The sequence below is a fragment of the Danio rerio genome, chromosome 1 (genome assembly GCF_052040795.2).
Source record: "Danio rerio strain M-AB ecotype USA chromosome 1, GRCz13ab, whole genome shotgun sequence".
NCBI lineage: Eukaryota > Metazoa > Chordata > Actinopteri > Cypriniformes > Danionidae > Danio > Danio rerio.
This window is the reverse complement of record NC_141021.1, coordinates 34751192-34769034: the sequence shown is the minus strand read 5'-3', so window position 1 is coordinate 34769034 and position 17843 is coordinate 34751192. Positions and strand designations below refer to the sequence as shown.

At 32.8% G+C, this 17843-nt stretch overlaps 2 long non-coding RNA genes across 6 annotated transcripts in view; one reads left to right on the top strand and one right to left on the bottom strand.

Annotated features, from left to right (window-relative positions):
• The window catches only part of LOC141385959 (uncharacterized), a 100512-nt gene that overhangs the window by 77659 nt on the left and 5010 nt on the right, over window positions 1–17843 (bottom strand). Inside the window, exons 2-3 of the long non-coding RNA XR_015476673.1 lie at window positions 1524–1625; window positions 1196–1401 (exon numbers count right to left, since the gene is read on the bottom strand). This is a non-coding gene — a long non-coding RNA (uncharacterized LOC141385959). The remainder of the gene's footprint in view (window positions 1–1195; window positions 1402–1523; window positions 1626–17843) is intronic.
• On the top strand, window positions 7765–15403 carry LOC147846890 (uncharacterized). Of its 5 annotated transcripts, none has more exons than XR_015476668.1 (14): window positions 7765–7842; window positions 8122–8221; window positions 9465–9498; window positions 9661–9690; window positions 9782–9851; window positions 10176–10205; window positions 10302–10371; window positions 10457–10484; window positions 10694–10723; window positions 10829–10898; window positions 11254–11298; window positions 12266–12399; window positions 12478–12609; window positions 15125–15403. It is a non-coding gene; the product is annotated as an uncharacterized LOC147846890 (long non-coding RNA). The 5 variants fall into 5 exon arrangements; XR_015476670.1 differs by having other exon boundaries at window positions 10457–10490; XR_015476669.1 differs by having other exon boundaries at window positions 8122–8254.

The window sequence follows — 17843 nt, the reverse complement described above, 5'->3', positions numbered from 1 at the left end:
CCACCCATCTAGGAAAGGAGAAGGAGTAGGGGTGGAAGGGGGATTCTTCAAAACAAAGATGGCTGTTATGTGAAACTTAGGGTATTTATAGGCCGCATTTACACTGCACTGTTTTAAGAGACTCAATTTCGATATTTTACTCCCATGTAGCACAGATCGGATATGGCCTATGTACGCGTAAGCAGAAACAAATCACATGGATCCTGATTTACTCAAATCAGATTCAGGCCTTGTTCATATGTGGAAATTTATTCGATATGAATCGGATATTTGTTCTCGTATCTGCAGTGTAAGTTGGTAGATCGGACTTTCACCTGTCAATGCGACTTGCGCATCATTAAAAACCATAGCGAATGATGTCTGAAGTCTGATACTTTAATTTCAGAACAGACTTCAGCAGAGTCCCAAACCTTACATCTCATACACGAGGACTTAAACAGCTTTTATATTGTCATATAGCATAGGTTATTAAGCATGTTAATGAGAGCGAGAGAGCGCAATGTCCGCCACGCAACCAATATAAACTAATAAAAAACTAGTGCATAGCTACATCACATGCATAAATCACACCATAGACATTACATTAAGATGCCTTGAGGTTTAAAAAAAGCCTATATATCAAAAGAAGATGGACAAATGAGAACCTTTCTGTCATAAACTATAGTAAAATAGCTTGTCAAAAGCTGCGAACAGATTACATACAGGAATAGAGAATAGAGCGCTCTTTAAATATCAGCTGTTAGCGCCCGCTCTTTTTTTCCTGATCATTGCACCTTTGCCGTGTGTTGTGTAAATGCAGATGATCGGATACGAGTCAATTTTAAAAGATGATGTAAGCTGTTCATCAAAAAATCAGATACATTCACAAAATCGGAGTTGTCCATCAAGATATGCAGTGTAAATGCAGCCATAGTGGCTTAGGAATTGTCTGATTGGAAAATCATAAATTCAATAATGCGGGACCAGCTGCAAGCAATCATAAGCACGCGGTCCTCACAAAATTAGTTTATAAATAAACTTCACCAAGTGAGACCAATTATGACCAGTTTATATACATTGGATCAAGCTTAAATGTTTTATCATTTATATGGTTGAATTGTAAAGTCATTCAGTGAAACAATGGAAATCATGCAATGAAACCTTTTTTAATGTATTGTCACCCAAAAATGAAAAGAAGTCATCATCGATTACTCACTCTCATGCTGTTCCAAATCTCTGAGATCTGCTTTCATCTCCAGAACACAAATTAAGATATTTTGGATAAAATCCAAGAGCTCTCTGATCTTTTATAGAGAGCAATGTTTGTGACTCATGAGAAAAGTTCAAATTCCGGAAAGGTATACCAAAAGCGTCTTCAAAACCAATGTGCTGTCGGTGGTTTAATTGCACCCTGAACTGACGCTGAGGAGAATAAATTGTTGAATAAATTAATAATTTTTGCATTTTGTGCACACAAAGTACTCTTAAAGCTTCATAACAATACAATCAAACAACCATGGACTGTTTTTAGGATGTTTTGGTACCTTTTAAACTCTGTTCCAGAGTTGTCACCTGCACAGCAAATATCGAATCTCTGTTCATGACTGGCGTTCATCTGGCATATTAGCAGATCCTCTCTGAGTGAACTGCAGAAGTAGAAATTACTATTTACTCATTAACCTATTATGCAAAAGAATTTTGTACAGTAGACATAAAACATCACAAATCAAAACAATACAACTGTCCTGTTTTTCGATAAACCAAAGAACAAAGGATTCATCTGAGCCACTGAATGCCATTTTTGTAGAAAATGGTCCAAAGATTGTGTGCACACTATAAAGTGCACACTATATGACACAAATTTTCACAAAATATTTTTCTAAAAGACTGCTTGATCGACAGCTTTATGTACCAATAAGTTCAATAGTGAATTTGTGGAAAAAATAGCATCTGAAGGATGGGTAAATACCAACCCTTTGTGTAATTGGTGTAATTCTTCATGACATACATTAACACGGTATTCTGTACATTTACAATAAAATAAATTCATGCATATTAGTGCATCCGCATTGTAAAGTTTTAAGCACCTAAGTACCTCTGCGCATCTGGCACATTAAAAGAATAAATAAAATAAGAATTAAAAACTACTATATAATTGCTCATGCAGAAGGAATTTGTTCGCATATAAACTAACTGGATTTCAGTTACTAAGGTAATATATATATATATATATATATATATATATATATATATATATATATATATCATTCATTCATTCATTTTCTTGTCGGCTTAGTCCCTTTATTAATCCGGGGTTGCCACAGCGGAATGAACCGCCAACTTATCCAGCAAGTTTTTACGCAGCGGATGTCCTTCCAGCCGCGACCCATCTCTGGGAAATTATAAATATATATATAAATTTGAAAGATTGTGATGGATAATAACAGGTATCCGACGGGAAAATTTAAAAAGAAACCATTCAGATTTTAGGGAATAAAAATGCAGTGAATGTCTGACAGATTTTATATTTTGGTTAAAGCATTTGCATATTCTAGCATACATAGCTTAAACATATTCTTGTCTGATGTAGGTAGATAAATCTCTCTCCTTAAATCTTTGTATAGGAATTTGGTTTTAAAAGACGTCCATCCTTTATCTCTTCTGTTCAGAGTCTAAGAAAGCAGAACCATTTTTCTTTGGTTTATCCCTTGCCAGACAAAGATTGAGTTTAGCCTTGACCCAGACTCAAATTTGATACTGATTTCTCTCCACAATCCGCAGTGTCTGCTATGAAACTCCCAATTACAATCTCTCTCTTCCTCTTTCTTTCTTTCTCACTTCTAGGAGATATCCAATTTTCCTCCCCTTAATGGCCCTTCCTCGCTTTATCTTCTGGGACACACAGAGATCTCGCAGATTGTCAGACGCCTGCACTACCTCTATGTCTATGCAGCTCAATGCTTGCAATGACACACTGAAGAGTACTTTGCACCTGAAATTACATGCTGATGCCATTAAATTTGACAATTCTTATATTTTGGAATATCAGAATATCATGGTTGTTTATATTTGTTTATTTATAATGTGAACGATGCTTAAATGGTAGAGAAAGCAGTATTGGAAGTGAAGGAGCTGAATTTGAATTGGAATGACAGGAAGAGACATTTACTGAATTTTAATAAAAATAAACATGGGTAATTCCCTCTGGAAAAGTGTGCTTCCATCTTGGTCCACAAATGTTAATTAGTGTGAAAACAGGCCAGATTTTGTTGGCAAAGACCATTTTCCAGCTGAGCCAGACAATATCATTAAAGGACCACATCTGGTAACAGGAGCACCTGATAACAGCAAATATTAGATTTTGCTAAGTACAGTAACTATGAATGCAATTAATGTATCCTTATTGCATAATAATTTAGAATCAAATGCTGTGTACACTGAAGTGCAAACATTTTCCTCTTTATTATTATTATTATTATTATTATTACATCATTATAATAATTGAGCAGTAGTTAACAGATCATAATAATATATTATAATAATTTCCGTAAGGATAAAAACATCTACCTCAGCTAATGCTGTAAAATATATAGGGAGGTCTATCATTTGCACATTATATCACAGGTTACTGGCAAACTGACACTGAATGACTTGTTTGAGGTAAATGTAATGTCATGTTACATGTTGTTTACAAACTGACATTTACTTGTTCTGTAGGCACAACAGCACAATTCTATCCACAGATACACGTGTGGAATATTGGACACAATTAATTTATATAATCTGTATTACTATTAAAACAGATTAATATATTCTTTGTTTACAACTGTACTGCCATGCAATTTACCCTTCGCTATGCCACACCCAAAAACCGCCACACACCAACCGTGGCTTAGCAACTATAGCTACGCGCAGGAGGTCTGTCAAGCTTTTTAGCGAGGTAAACAAGCCAAAACGTTGTGCATATGGATTGTGCAAATCTGATACCGATGTCCTAAAATTTTGGACGGGATGGTGGAATTTTTTTTTCCCTTTCCAAAACCTAAACCCAAGGGGAGAAATGCCAGTGTGGATAAAACGTGAGGGGAGCTAAAAGAGCAGGGTTAAGTTGATTTTATTTTCAATATTTCTAACACATTCAGTGATAGAAGGCAATAACTCACACATTTATTACCGTTAAAAGATTTAAAATGTGTTTCCTACAATAATACAAAGCAGGTTAAGTTCCCCAGCTGTTTTTTCTTCTTCTTTTTTCTTTTATTTTGAGCACTACTCCGTTTAAGCCCTCGCCATAGTAGTCATACTAATAGCAATCATATTTCCATGTTTTAAGCTACGAATATTTGAAATTACATATCAACATAACCCAGCAGAGATGTGATCACAATCGGAGCACTTGCACTTCACCAGTAGCTGTTTTTCAGTAATTTATAACCCTTATGTCCATGTCAGAGCTACAATTCACTGATGTCTTCGTCATTCTTTCAGAGATTTAGTCATTGGTGATGCCGTTATACCGGGTTAGTGTCAGCTTTTATATTTGGTGTCTGATTAATATTTGCTGGTAGGGAAAATCTATTTGTTCATCTCTGCTACTTTTGCATTTCAATTTATTCATTTTTTACACTTAACTGCAAATAAGAATAGAAACGGTATGAAAAGCACACAAACATACTGACAGTTATAATGTTTATTGTTATGGGTCAATGATGCTAATATTTAGCACACATCCATCAGTTTCCCCTTTCTGACTATTCTTTCTGTAAATTAATGATGTAGAAGCACTGTCCATGCGTGTTTCCTCTTCAGTTAGTAACGCTTTATTTCATCGCACATTTATATTATCTATATTTCATTTATATTTCATTATTTTTAAATGTCACCCATCCTGCTATACTTGAACTAAGCTGTTGAATGTTCAACTAATGAGATGGCTAGACTAACCTAGCTTCAATTTTGATTAAATTATTTTCTAACCAGTTGCCTATTGTGTCAAGAATACAGTCCTTTTGTGTCTGGTTTTCTCAGATATCTCACCTGTTTGCCAAAAATGACTTATTATGTTAATGGAATTGTCTGACACCGGCACATACATATTGTAATAGACGTGCACGGCACAAAAGCTTTACAGGCGTAACAACCTTAACTAAGGAGGGTGGGGCTTAGCGAAGGATCTATTATAAAATATATACCTTGAAACAGAGTTTCATGTGAAAGCTTCAATCAAATGCATATGCAATGCAAAGTAGATTGACATGCATGTTATTTTAAAAGACTACACTTATTACTTTCAAAAGAGGAGTTCTGTGACAAGCAAAAATACAACAGTACTACAAAACAACTGAATTTACGTATAGATGTCAAAACAGTCTACTAAGTCAAGCCCAGCTTATTACAAAATGTGTCAAAAGCATGAAATGAAACTCGCATATCTTGTCTGCTGCTCACTGTGAACAGATCAGTGTACTATATATCTGCCTTATGCACACATTTTTGAAATATTACACCTTCTCATAATTGTCACACACTATCATCTCTCTGCGGAGGCCCATCACCCTCCTAGCGAGTCCTCTCTCTCTTTCCCCTCTACTCCATATTTCCTTTCATCCTCGTTGCCCCTTGAGCAGGCTTTCGGCTCCATCTAAAGGGGCCATTTGATCTTAGGGGCAGATATTCTCTATCTACAGCAGTTGACCTTGGCCCGACTTTGTCGTCAACTGTGTGAAAACAAGCACCTTAAAACCTGTTTTATTCATCTGCTGGCTGGGGATTAATCCCCATGTGATAGGTATTAGCTAGAAAAGTTTAATTAGCTGTGATTAAGCATGTCTGAGTGTGATTTTTTTCTGAGTTTTTCTGAGTATGATTTTTTTATTCAAGTTCAGGCAGAGACAGCTTATTTTCTGCAGACGTATATCTCTGAGAAGCTTTTCATGATTAGAAATTCAACCTAACTAACTTGATGGGCTAAAATTGTATATTGCTACATTATAATGAAGTAAAATTATTAGAAAGATCACAGAGAGAGGATAATATACCTTTACATTAGACTTCTCATGTTGTACCTTCAAATCATTGTCAGACATAGACCTCTGCTGTCAGAATGCTATACACTTGAACTGATGAAGAAACATTCTCAGAAGAGCAAAAAAACTTGTGTGGAATCACAATCATGCTGTGTGTGTGCTCTGTGTAAACCAAACTGGGTAGGAACTGCAGTGGCTTTGTGAATTGATACAAAAGGGTTCTTTATAAATAATTTGTTAAATTAATAAATGTGACACTGGACCACAAAACCAGTCTTAAGTATCAGTTTGGAATATGCCAAATGAATAAACTGTACATTCATGTATGGTTTGCAGAGTTAAGTTACTTTAAAAAAAGTAATAGATTACAAAATACTACTGGAAAATACTACAAAGAAATACTTTAATTTGAAGTTACTTTTTAAACATATAAAATCTATTAAAAAATATCAAATAAACTGTAAGTCTTTCAGTAAGTAATGTTCACCGAAAAACACTTGACATATTCAAAAGACCTAAAGAGATAATTCACCCAAAACTTACAATTTTCTTATCATTTACTTGTTTTAAACCTGTCTTTTTTTTATTTTTTATTTTTGAACACAAAAGACATTTGAAAGAAAACTGAATACCTGTAACCATAGTCGTCCATATCAAAAAGCACTGCAGTGTTTGTCTGTTCTGTGTGTGTAAGGTATGAAGCTGATTGGTCAGTTCTTGTCACATGACTCTTGGGTGCACCTGGAAAATGTGAGCACACAATATACACTAAATATGCATGCACAATCCGTATACCTCCATCGGAAATAACAAACTTGTGCGTGCAAAGGACCTGATGTGAATGGCCCCATAAGCAGTTACGCTTTTCTTCACATTCAGAAGATACCTTCACTCTCAATCCTGTACAATAATCTAATTTGGCCTGTTTAGGCAGAGTTGGGTCACCGTGATTTTGGGCACCGGTGTCTTCCTTGGCGACAAGTATTGTCATAGAATGATTTCAATTCAAGTACTTGAACAAGTTACTGGTCAAGTTAAAAACAGTCAAAAGTTTTTTAGATACAGGACATAGACTGCATTTTACAGCAATATTTTTGTTTTTTACACTGAATGAAATCAAAGCAATGACTGTATCTTTACTTAAAGAAGCAACCAATCTCGTTAGCAACTATTTCAGCTCACGTTCTCCAGCAATTTAAAAGTGCATGTTTATTAACTGACGTTGCAGAGGAAAACGTCCTTTAAAAGAATTGCTTTTTTTCTTTTAAAAGCTATATTTGTTATGCAAGTAACGCAATTACACTGACTTTAGTAATTAAACTAATTTAAAATGTAATTTGTTACATTACTGCGTAACCCAAGAATGTATTTAGAATACAGTAATGTGTTACAGTGGAATGCATTACACCCAACTCTGATGGTTTGTTAGGATAGGAAAATAATTGTGTGTGTGTGTAAATGATTTTTTTGTAAATGAAACAGTATTTAACTGTAATATGAACTGTATTTTACTGTAGGACAGTTATGCGGTATGTTACTGTATTTTAAAGTTGTAATGTAAAAATTACTGTTATATTTTATAAAATACAGAAAATTAATCAATGGTGCTGTAAATGTAAATACTGTATTTTTGCTGTAATCGTTTTACACACTGTAAAAAAAATCTGTAAAATAACAGTTAAATGACTGTATATTTTAACAGATTTTTTCCGTATACACGTATTACGGGTGTTTTTCCGTTTATATACATTTTCGAATTGCATTGTGGGAAGGGGATCGCAGCTCAGACAGCGTTTGATGGACACCGGGACATATTTCTTCCTCTGTTTTTTCCCTGGTAAGTACGATTAATAAAACATATAACAATATTTTGTTAAAATACTGCTTTATTACCTTTTTATCGTTATTTAAAATGATTTTTGTCTTGTATGAAGCGCCCATGGAAAGTACAGCAGTGAATTACGTTTAATATTGTTAATAAGATCAGACTTTATTTCATTAAGATCAAACTGAGCTATGAGTGGTTAAATGTAATTTAAACAAGCATTTACCTAATGATTTTTTACCTTTTTATGCGTTTTCCTCATCAGTAAATATGTTATCTGTTCATTTACAGTTGTTTGTCCGTATTTTTCTAAACTGGCGTGCGCGGGAAGTGAGGTGACGCCCCAATCACCCATTCACTCCCTCTGCACCTGAGTCTGACTGGATTAACGGTAAACGTCAGCTTGTCTGTGAGAGTGTAAAATGTATGTTGATTATTTAATAGAAATATAAATATTTTCTTTGTACAGTGCATTGAACAAGGGATAGCATTCAAAGTTTGTGACACTGTGTAGTTTGGTTGATATACGTTAACGTTAATGAACACTAACGTTAACGTGTTTCAAACGCTCGTAACACCTGACCGCCTGTGTTTGTTTGCATATTAATAACAAATTTCATATTTTTACTGACGTTTTCAAATGTTAGCTTTAATTTGACCGACGTATTAAGGCTGTGTGACCGAGTTTCAGTGGAACAGCTTTGCTGGTTTTTAAGTAAGTTATAAGTTAGACTCGCGTGAATTGGAGGCATTTGTAACTCGGTATGAGGGGAAATACACACTAATAAAGTTATTATTAGTGGTGGGCCGTTATCAGCATTAACGTGCTGCTTTAACGCGAGACTTCTCGCGCGATAAAAAAATATATATATATCGCCGTTAATCTATTCTCAACGTTGGGTTAGGAGCTGGGTGACTTTCATACTTTGATATTTTAGCGCGGATGTATACCTGACCGGTGAGCCGTCTGACAAACAAGTGCCCTTATGAATCAAATCAGCAGGATGCCAGACTTTAACTGCAGTTCGGCAGTTTCACTTTAACTCATGAACATTTCATTCATCCCGCGTGACAAACTGGGGTAACGTAAATAAGAAACAAGAACTGATGAGAGTGTTATGGAATTTAATAACGCTCGCCAAATGGAACGAAAAAAAACTTCCGCATTTCGCGACGTGTGTTTGTGTGTACAGAGATAACAGAGTGATACAGTAAGTGTGTGACATTTAAAAGTATTTATAGTGTTTTTACACTGTCATGCGTTTTCGGCCTCAAATACAACGTGTACCTTAAAGCACACAATTAAATGTTTGTTGTAGTCGAGTTGAACTGTCATGGATATATATTTATTTATTCACTTTTAAGAACCTAAAAGGGCAGCTAATATGAAGATATAAAGATGAGTTGTTCTTCCACAGTCTTAAAATTCTTCAAACTAATTGTCAGTTCGATTCATTATAGCAAATAATACTTTCTTTACTATTAGGAGATCAGGAGTTTTATTTTAATGAAACCTTGATAATAGAGTGAGCTACACATGGTGTTATCGCAAATGAAATCTTTTTACGTAGATTTTGAGTCTGAGTGTTTTGCACATATAAGGTTCACTGATATTTTGCTTTGTTGACTTTCAGGTTCTTTCATTTTGGTTATAAGTACATGTTACAGGTAAATTCTTAGATTCAATCCAAACTGAATTTGAATTAATACAGACAAATGAAATAAAATACACCTGGGATTTTAAATGTTTTCATTTTTTTATTATTCACAACGTTTGTGAAGTCTAAATGTAGACTGTCTCAAACTGAATGAGTGTTATTTTTGTTGTAGGTGTGTTGGTGTAAAAATTGATGCTGACTGGTTAGTACTGCATTTTTAACCATAACAATAATGATCTATATTTAGCATTGCATCTATTGTCATTTTACCAAGAATGTGTTTGCTCTTTCAGAACTCAGGCAGTTGTGCTGGACCTTCTGTACTTTATACAGGAGATGACAGTAAACTTCCAAGTTTAAGAGGTAAAATGTTCAGGGTTTTTCTGTTTGATTTTGAGTGTTTTGTAGAGATAAGGTTCACTGATATATAATATAAGATTTGCTTTATGTTTATGTTGTCATTTTGGTTATAAGTATAAGGTACAGGTACATTTTCACAGCAATCTAAATTAAAATCTTATATCTTACATTCAATCCAAACTGAATTTGAATTAATATGGACAAATTAAATAAAATACACCTGGGATTTTAAATGTTTTAATTTTTTTGTTATTTACAAAGTTTAAAGTATAAAAGTAGACTACGTGCGGCATGTTTCAAACTGAATGAGTGTTATTTTTGTTGTAGGTGTGTTGGTGTAAAAAGTGATGCTGACTGGTCAGTACTGCATTTTTTAACCAAAAAAATAAACAATAATTTATATTTAGCATTGCATCTATTGTAATTTTACCAATAATGTGTTTGCTCTTTCAGAACTCAGGCAGTTGTGCTGGACCCTCTGTACCTTATACAGGAGATGACTGTAAACTTTGAAGTTTAAGAGGTAAAATGTTCAGCGTTTTTTCTGTTTGGTTTTAAGTGTTTTGTACATATAAGGTTCACTGATATTTTGCTTTGTTGACTTCCAGATTCTGTAATTTTGCTTATAAGTACAAGGTACAGGTACATTTTCACAGCAATCTAAATAAAAATATTAAATCTTACGTTCAATCCAAACTAAATTTAAATTGATATAGACAAATGAAATAAAATACAGCTGGGGTTTTAAATGTTTTAATTTTTTTTTATTATTCACAAAGTTTGTAAAGTATAAAAGTAGACTACGTTGCATGTTTCAAACTGAATGAGTGTTATTTTTGTTGTAGGTGTGTTGGTGTAAAAATTGATGCTGACTGGTCAGTACTTCATTTTTATAAATAATACAAAAAAAAAAAAAAAAAAGATTTATATTTAGCATTGCATCTATTGTCATTTTACCAAGAATGTCTTTGCTCTTTCAGTACTCAGGCAGTTGTGCTGGACCATCTGTATTTTATACAGGAGATGACAGTAAACTTCCAAGTTTAAGAGGTAAAATGGTCAGGGTTTTTGTTTGATATTGATGCTTTTATTTTTATTATTTGGCAAAACCAATTACTTGTACCTATATTTTTACTAAGTGTTTCCATGAACACATTTTGCTTCAGTAATTTTGAATTTTGTTAACATGTATTCAAACTAAAAATTACTAGGTTGATGTGGGTGTTTTATCTGGGGTTTTAAAGCTGCTACTGTAATCTGTTAAATGAACCAAGCAGTTATTTATTATTATTATTTATTTTTGTATCATTTGAAATGTTACAAGTTCTTTATTTTGTTAATGTCTTTGGTAAAGTGATAAGGAAATAACTGGTCCACTGCTGAATCTCTTTTCTTTCTCTCTTAGCCACCTGATGATGAGAGAGACAATTTCAGTGTGGGCATCTTGATGGTGAGCCAGGCCTTCATGCTGATTTTGTGACCGTTTAATCTATTTAGCGTCATTGTAATAACATTATTTCAGGATGCAAAACTGGCTAAAAATCAACTTTAAATTTCGACATTAATTGTATGATAGTGTGGTTGATTTAACATTTGATTTAATGTTGGGTTCATTGTAAAAAAATGATTTAATTTTGGTTGAATAAATGCTGATTTTGGGACAGTTTTGTCTATGTATCATCATAGAATTACCATTATTTCAGGGTGGAAAACTGCCTAAAAATCAGTGGTGACTTTTTAACGTTGTTTCAATAATAGTTTGATTGATGTTTTAACATTTATTCAATGTTAATTTAATGTAGGTTTGCTCTCTGGGTAAGAACTAACTTAAAAAATGCGAAAAACTTATGTATGTGCCACTTGAATTTTGTATCACATGTTATTGGCATGTTATGGAATTTAACTATGGCAAATAAGTGAGAGGAGATGGAAAGCTATGATGTCTACACGTTTTCCTGAAACATTTCCAAGGTCAATTCTTTCTTGTATAAAGATAGTGGAAAAGAAAGAAATGTAAAACAAAATGGTTTGTCATTTTTTTTATTTTGTTTTCTTTCCTTTATTGTTTTTTTGCCTTATTTTTGTTCTTGCACTATAATTATTTCTTGTAATATTTGATTAAGTAAATATATATTTTTTTAATTTCTTTTATGTAGCAGACATGTATTTGAATACTTTTACATAATATTTATAATATTTATAATATTATTAATAATATTAATAATTTAACATATAGGTGTGCATATACAGTATGTACCCATATATGTACATGTAATATAGGAAAACAGCCAATTTTATATTTGTCACATATTTCAAAAACCTAAATCAAAACCTATATTAAACCATATGTTTATATAGGTTCTTTCCATGTAGACGTGTACCAGACCCAACACACAACTCACTTTTCTTTTTTTCAGAAGAAGAGTCCACAGTCACAATAACAAGATCATTGGGCTGTCCCCTAATTGTGGTGAGCTACAAGTTTAGTCTCTTATGTGCTAAACATTATGTAGCCTAAGGAAGCAGCCCTGACTCTGGAGTTTATATGAAGGTATGTTTTTACATTTTTAAGTTTATTTCATTTTTATAAGACAAGTAAGTTGATACATGTTTGTTGTATTTACAACAGGAGCATGCTGAGTAACTATCCAAAATGTAGGTCCAAAGCAGAAAAAAGAGCACCAAGCAGAAACATACCATCTACACTCCTTCGATTCCTGTCAGACCAGAAAGACTTTCAGAATCCTTGGAAGATTTAAAGGTAATTAAGCACACCGCCATACTTTATAATAACTAAACACTATTGATTAATTTATTAAGCATTAGCAAAAAGTTCTGTTAAGCTTTAACTCTACATTAACAGACCTTAGTATACAGTTTATAGCTACAGCTGCAAATGCTGTAATCTTGACTTTAGGCACATCTATAATGTGCTTAATGATTTTGTTTTTATATTTTGTTAATAATTAATTTTTCATTACTAAATTTAGTATAGCATTATTTACAAACCAGTGATTTAAGAATAGTTGGTGTATTTTTCTAATCATTCAGAATGTGTAAGTAAATGGTTAATAAACTATTCAAACTAACATTTATATATCTTATTATTCAGGCATATAGTAATAGTTGGGCAGCACAGTGGCTCAGTGGCTAGCAATAGGGAAATTGATTAACTAAATTGGCTGTTATGTATGAGTGTGTTTGTAAATAAGTGTGTATAGGTGTTTCCAAGGGCGTACTCATGCTATGCACAGTTGCCTTGAAACTGGAAGCGTGCTTGTCTCCCCCGACGACCCGTACTCACATTGCATTCGAGCCTGAGCATGCTTACATCATCAATAACGCACTGTTCAGTTTAACAAGTGCTCTCACTCAGCACAGTGGAGATTTCTTTATATTGTTATATCATTTTAGTTGTTCAATATGCAGTGACACGCAGTCAAATATTTCGCCAAACAGATCAGCCACTTTTGACGCTTATAAACAATCAAAGTCAACGTTCTGCAGGTACTAGGAGGTTTGCTAAAGGTGCAGCTGTTGTGCAGTGAGGGGTTTGTGTCTTTAATCTATGACAGTTTGCAAGGGACTTTGATTTGGATAAATTAACCACTATTACTGTTCAATGAACGCAAACCCCTTACTGCACCACAGCTGCGCCTTTAGCAAACCTCCTAATCCTGCAGCACAAGGAATTTATGATTGTTTATTAACATCAAAAGTGGCTGATCTGTTCGGCGAAATATTTGACAGCGTGTTACTGCATCCCAAACAACTAAAACAATATAACTAAAGAATTCTCCTCTGTGCTGAGAGAGAGCACTTCTTAAACTAAACAGCGCATCATTGATGATGTAAGAGTGCTCAGGCTCAAATGCAATGTGAGTGCGGGATGTCAGGGGAGACGGGAGGGAGGACAAGAGTGCTACGGCCTGGTTCAAGGCAACTATACATAGTGTGAGTACACACTAAGCTGAAGGAAAATATATGAATGAATAGTAATTGTTATACTTGTATATAAAGTATAAAAAAATAAGTATATAATATATATATATATATATATATATATATATATATATATATATATATATATATATATAATATACAATACTTATTTTAATAAGTGCTTTTGTTAACTTCACCCAGTTTTGTAGCCTAAAGTGAGGATTGTTTATGCTTTGTAAATCCCCTTATAAATCACAATTAAAGATTCAGTTATATTCTAAAAATGAAATTTATTTTATTGTATTAAATGAAAAATAAATCTTATCTAAAATAAAATTACTGTACAGTTTAAACATGGCTAAGTAAGACTGAAATGTTGCATCGTAATATATCATTAAATTATTTTATTGTTGTTTTATCCAGTTTTGTTATATTTTGGCACTCCAGCTATTCAGCAAGGTTTCATATTTACAGTAATTACATTTTTTAGTTAACACTGTAAGGATTTTTTGTTCATTTGATACTGAGCCTTTGACTGTCGTTTATAAGGATTTATAAATCATAAATAATCCTCACTTTAGATTAGGCCACAACTGGAAGAAGTTTTGTAAATAATGCAATATTAAATATAATATATATATATATATATATATATATATATATATATATATATATATATATATATATATATATATATATATATTTATTTATTTTTTTTTTTTAATTATTTTTTTTTTATCTATAAATAGTAATGTAAAATCAATCATTAAAGTTTGATAACACAATTATTAAACTGTAGCTGTAGCAAATTTTGTAGCTGTATTTATAACCGACTGCTAACATCTATTAATGTAGAGTTAATGCTTAACAGATAATGAATTCAATATTTGCTAATGCTTCATAAATGAATCATAGCCTGTAGTTATTATAGTTTTACCAGCATAGTTTGTTTATATTACTGTTTCTCTTTTGCATTATTGTTCCGAATTTTGTCAAAAGTACCTACACTTTATTTTGAAAAATCTTAAAGTGATTTCTCACCCAAAACTGAATAATTGATCATTCATAATTTACCTACTCTCTTGACATTTTAAACCTGTATGACTTTGTTTCCTCTGCAAAACACAAAATATCATATTTTAAAGAATGTTGCTCCTATTTCTCCTATTTTGTTCTGTGGAAGTATGTCAGTCAGACAGGCTTGAAATGACAAGAGTGAGACTAGAAGATGACAATAAAACTTTCATTTGTGTAAACTATTGACATGCAAGGAATTACCCCAGTTGTAAGTGAAATGTCATTAGTAATGTTTTTTTTTTTTTTTTTTTTTACAGCCATTGAAGTATCAGTATTGAAGCGGAAGAAGACCCTGTTGTATCGTCAGTTTCCTGCCATCTTGCAGTTAACCTGGTTTCTGAATGTTAAGTACTTGTAATTTGCCCACTTGTCCTCAATTATCTTAAAGCTAACATTTAAAACTAATTTGCTATGAGATTATTTGTCAAGACTTCTCACTGTGTGATTCACATGTCAATATGTATTATTGTGTGTATAACTAGCTATTTGGAATTCAAATGATATGTATTCATTAAAGAATCTGTTTTAATTGCAAAGTTGTTTTTGTACTAATCATTGTAAGTTCACAGTTAACAAACTATTTACTTCTTCTCTACACATACAGTATAGAATACATGTTTTGTTTTACTATGGTAAACCATTAATAGTGTATGTCCCATATGTATATGTTTATCCTTACCAACTGCTATTTCTATGCTGCTTGAAGAGCATTAAATTAGTAAAATAATTATTTTTTTACAGTAGGTATCCCATTAAAACAAAGAATCAGTTCATTTTTTCACTGTATATATACTATTAAAAAACAAAAAAAGTCCTCTTTTTACAGTAGGTATACTATTAAAACACAGAATCTGTCTGTTTTTTTACAGTAGGTATACTATTAAAACACAGAATCTGTCTGTTTTTTTACAGTAGGTATACTATTAAAACACAAAATATTTCCGCTTTTTTACTGTTGGTATACCCTTAAAAACACAGAAAATAACCGTTTTTTTAATATAGAAAACCCTTAAATTACTATAAAATGGTTCGTTATTTTACAGTAGTTTAACCGTCAAAAAACGGATATTTTTTAGTTTTTTTAATGTGGACACGCTGTCAATTAACAGAAGTTTTCCGTTTTTAATTTACGGTAAAATATTTGTGTAATGAGCTGCCAGTACATTTTACCGTTTTTTTACGGAATTTTTTTTTAGAGTGCAGTAAGTTACTGGCGAACTGCTGCTAGTTGCTTACTGTAGAGTCCACAAGAAATTGTTAACATAAACACACACACATACAGTACATGCATACATACATGCATACATTTTCCTCTCAATTCACAAGCATGGAACGCCATGTATATAGATGATACTCATGAAAAATCATGGGAGAAAACAGTAACAATAAATTGTAAATAGTATGTATAATAAGTAATTGTTATCTGATTTTGAGCATTTTAAAATGTAGTTTAGTTAGGCCAAATGTATCACTTAATTGTTGAATTATTATTGATTTATGAGTACTTAATTTTTATGAATCTGATAATCTAATCCAAATTTAATTTATCAGAACAATATACAGTAGATGGGTTAAGAGAATTTAGACTGACGGAGAGCAAGACAAGCAGAGTGATAAAAAACAATTAAAATCCCAATACTGGTGCGTTGCATCATTATATGGTTCCTGACCAGACAACATTAGATACAAAATACACAAAAAAATTTTAAATAAATTTTTACTTTAAAACTAGTACTGCATCATATCATAAGCTAAAGAAAACCATACATAACTGCTTGCTGTCTATTTTAAGTTGTTGCTCATGCTCATCTTCTCCAGTACCTAGCTAGCAAACATGCAGATATGTATGTAACAAGCACACACACTATCCAGTTTTATTATTCTCCCCAGAGCCATAACTTGTCTTCAGCACATTATATGTACCGTAAACAGAAGTAAAGGAGCAGGAAATTTGTGCTGACACCCCAATAAGCAGCCACAGCGATGGCAGAATGAGCATTGTTTTTGGGTCTGTGAGAAATAAGTGCTGACTTAAGAATGTACTGGAGGAATTACGCTCCAGGGACTCCACATAAAAGACAAAAAGCAATCTGACTGCATGCGGGGGAATGCCCATAAGCATTTATCAAAAAATGTGTGAAAGCCATTGTTACAAACAGATCTGTGGAACGGACCTGTTAATAGCTTATTGTAGTGTCTAGGCAAACCATTTAATTGCTACAGTATCTTCTAAACAGTTCCCCGGTGGTCAAAAGCCACAAATTGGTTAAAGTTAAAGCTAATACAACCACAACTATGACAAATGCCACCCTCAACCCTTCCTGCAAGTCTACACGATTAGTAATTAAGTGAATGTAGAGACGTAGACTATTTTTCTGGAGAATCAGTTTAGATCTTGACTACAAAGCTTCTCCTAATTAATATGACGATTTAGTAAATTAAAAAGCTGTTTTTAATGTTAGCAGAGGTGGCAATAAAATGCAGTCACCAAAACATTCTTGTCTCACAGATTGCATGAAAAAGTTGAAAATTGGGACTCTCTAGTTAATCACTTAATTTCAAGTGTTTATTATTCTACTTTTTTTTTTTTTTTTAGAACTGGCAAGTCTAATTTATTTATTTTTTTAACCTGCAAATAAATTGAATCTTCTCAATTCCTCTTGTCTCATTCAGTTTAATTACTGAACTGATTTGAACAAACTGTCATTAGTGTTATTACTTATGTAGCAATGGGAAGCAACATTGTTTTGATTCACAATGAATCTTGTACAATAAATGAACCGATTGGATCATAAATCTGACTCACAAATTAATTTACCTGTATTGTATAGCAGTGTTACATAAAATATTTGGTACACTTTCAGAAATAAAGGTACAAGAGCTGTCACAGGGGCAGTACCTTTTTAAAAGATACATATTTGCACCCAAAGAGTCCACAGTGGTACCTAAAAGGTACATATTAGTATACCCAAAAGT